The following is a 3,680-nucleotide window of genomic DNA, read 5'->3' on the forward strand; positions in this document are numbered from 1 at the left end:
ACAGGGGCAAGCGGATGCGGAGCCGCTCTGATTCTCAACTCCGTACTGTCGGTACATGACAACTCATCGCCGGACAAGCTAACGCCGGGACAACCTAGCGCCGGACAATTGATCGCCGGTCAACTCAACGCCGAAACTTAGCCTGCTCCGGATGTTCTTTGCGCGAATATGATGCGTTCACTTTAAATCAGATGATGCGTTCCTGCTTCGTCATATTTGTGTCATTTTATTCTCACATAACCTTATGACAAGTCTTAAGCGTAGAATCTGCTAGGACGGCCAGGACCTCGGCAGTGTTCAGCGACCTCGTCCGTTTAGGTACTTCTTATCGAGCTTTTGCCGACATGCACGCAGTCATCCAAGGTTTCATAAGGAAGTCTTCGCGCACCCGCGTAAGTAGTCGACTACTGTAAACGGGTGGAAGTCGTTGACTCGTCTGGAAGTACATATCGTCAAGCTGTGTACTTGGGATAGCAAATCATCTGGACGCATCATTTTCAAGCAGTGTGCCTCCTAAGCTAGGATCGAGTTAGCAGCAGGTTCTCGGCGCTGAGTTGACCGGACCCGACAGGTCCTCGGCGTTGAGTTGACCGGCGATCAATTGTCCGGCGTTAGGTTGTCCGGCGTTGAGTTGTCTCGGCGCTGAGCTATCCGGCGTTGAGAAGTCGTCGTTTAGATTCCGGCGATGAGTTGGTCGGCGATGTGTTGTCTGTGTCCGCCGTACTGTTTCGCAAACCGGAGCATATGAGACCCGGATGTAGATAGATATGAGAATCCGAGACCGGCTGACTTCTAGCTAGCTTCTCTTGAAGACGGCTTATTCCATTTAGAATGATTCCGCACCGATGACAGGTAGCTCTAGAGGGGAGCATACATCTCGTATGTTCTCGAGCTACGAGAGATCTATGTTTCTCTATTTTCAACAGCCGCTCGGATAGTGATGTCGAAGAGTCGGTCTGTGTACATGAATGAAATCTAGAATACCTACGTACTTCAACCTTTTTCGAAGTCTCCATGTTTTTGTTGATCCGCGGTTGTTCCTCTATGTTCTTCGGTGGAATGATCCATTCGACGATATTTCCGCTTCGCTCTGGCGATTGAATTTTTCCCATTGGCTCAGTGAGCCGCTCTGCCTCTGGAGAGACATCGACGAGAGGCAGAGTATCTCTGCGGACTGTATCGCCAGGCTTTCTCTCTTATCTCTTGATGAAATATATTGAGTCTTCAGTCTAGTATGCGCCCAGAAATCCCTGTGGCTAGAATTAGTGAATTCACCAGAGCGGAACGTCCCTGGGTATTTTCTCAACCCTTCCGCACGCTTCATTGTCAGTGTTCTTCTGTAACCCTCAGTATCTGAACAATTAGCTAACCCCGAGCAGTTGTTACAATGTAACCCTTTTCACTGGACCACTATATAAGGATGGAATAAAGAATCCCCATCAGGTCGCCAGTTACCCAATGTGTTTGCTAGCCGAAGTATCGATAGGTGGACATTAAACTATTCGCGTTATCAGCACGATTGTTGCTCCGTGTTCCTAGTGAAAATTCTCCGAGTGCAAGAGTGAATCAACAATGCCCACCTCTCGAGACTACAGAGCCCCTCACGGCTACGTAGATGTAGGCGAAGAAGAAGACCAACCGAGGCAACAAGTCTCGACCAATGAGCCGATCGTGTGCGGCCCACGACCACGTGTTGCAAGCAGTATCATCCTGGCACCAGATGGGAAGAATTTCATCCCATGGAAAACCATCCTGCCCTCAGTCCTGGACGGAGAGCTCTTTGCATGGGATGTCGTCTGCGGACGATTGAACATGCCTGACTCCGCCACTGCCGCGACTCCCGAAGGCAAAAAGCAGAAGCAGAACTTCCTGATTGGGAACAGAGCAGCGAGGTACATCCTCATCAACTCTATCCACCCCGATCTGGCGGTTACCCTCTTCTTGGACAACGCTGAGGATGTTGAGGCCCAAGAGATCTGGCGCCGTATCAAGATTCGTTTCCAACATGCTGACGGTACCAGAAAGAGTCTGTCTATGGCCAAGTTCCTGAGGTTCCGCTATCAACCAGGAGCGTCAGTTCAACAAAATCTCCTTGCATTCAAAAAGATTGTCTATGAGATGAACGAGGCCGGTTTCCAGCTGGAAGACGACTTAACAGTCTGTTGTGGTGTAAGGCGGTAGGTTTTGGAACATCAAGGAAGACACCGTCGAGTTCACCTGGTTACTACTCAGCTCGTACTTGGCTCGTACTTGCTCGTACTTGTTTATTCTGGGATCGGTGGCTCCTTTTATAGTTCTCTAGAGCAAGGGCCACTTTTAACCTTGACATCTCGATATCCGCTATGCTGACTCAGAATCGTTGTAATCTGGTTAGCAGTTTCCCAGTCTACGCGTTAGGCTGGAAAGCCGACCGCGACATCTCCCTTTCTTTAGAGAGCAATTGGTTTAGTCAAACTTTAAGGACTTATATCGCGGGGCATTAGTATGCGTGACATCGAGGAAGGAAGGATGTTTTCGAATCCTTTTGGTTCGTTTGGTCTCGGTGTTTTCTTCTTCGTAGTCCTTTCCGTCTACTCTGAAGGAGACCATTTGCTGGTGCTGAAAGATCGACGTCTCGAGAAGGTTTTCGTCCGGTGTTGTCGGTTCCTCTTCGTTGTCGTCGCTCTCGTTTCCTGCATCCTCTGGGGTAGTATTGTCTGGATCACGATCTTCTGGGATGGGCTGAACTCCGCTGGCTGGATCTTCTTCGGATGATGATGCTTCGAATAAGTTCCTTTGAAGTTCTCCTTTTCTTCTTTTGAAGATCGCGCTGAATGAGTCTTTGTTGAACTTCTTGGGACTTGTCTTGTAAGCCCAGAGACTCTTGTGAGAACGTTTGGTTGATGTTAACATTCACGGCTGCTTCGGCAAGCTCGGCTACTAGAGATTGGGTATTCACTACCTCACATTGCTCCAGTATCTCAGTTATGTCAAGCTCTTGCGGCAGGTTTCTTCAGCGAGGGAGAGAGATTGCATTAGGTTTGACATCTCTTCAGGATCAGTGTCTTCTTGAGAGATCCTATATCTCAGCTCCGCGGTCGTGGTGTTATGTCCCATGATCGTAACGAGGGCGTTGGTTTTATCTACCAAGTCTTTTAATTCAACATCGTCGCTGTTAGCGATTTCTTTCTCTAACTCCTGAATACTCATCATGAGTTCATCTTTATCTTGTTGAGTAACATTCACACCATGTTTCTTTTCCACTGTTCTAAGTTTCTTCATCAGTGTTTCAATTTTTGGAATAAATTGTGGTGTTCGTTTGGGTGTTTGGAGTGTATCATAGTGTGTTTTGATGGGTGTTTTTGGACCTACTGGGTCTCTCTTCCCTTTGATGGAGAAAGAATGTTGCTCACTTGGCAGAGGTAGATCGAACGCTAGTTGGAATCCATTGATCATTTGTCTTGAGCCGATTGAGGCGTCAGCGTGACGTTGTCTCAGTTGGTTAGCGTGTCGTCTTGTTACCTTGTTCTCGACCTTAACGTCGTAGAAGGCGTTGTCCCGGTTCTTTATGGTGCCCGGTGTCCAGAATTCTTTGTTTCGACGGTGCATCTTTACGTACACATGATCGTTTTCTCCAAATGTTTTCTGGCGAACTCCGTGGTGTTGATTGAAGTCCCTTTTGCTTTTGTCCCTGTAAGCTT

This window comes from Galendromus occidentalis, unplaced genomic scaffold (assembly GCF_000255335.2).
Source record: "Galendromus occidentalis unplaced genomic scaffold, Mocc_1.1 scf7180000077546, whole genome shotgun sequence".
Taxonomy (NCBI): domain Eukaryota; kingdom Metazoa; phylum Arthropoda; class Arachnida; order Mesostigmata; family Phytoseiidae; genus Galendromus; species Galendromus occidentalis.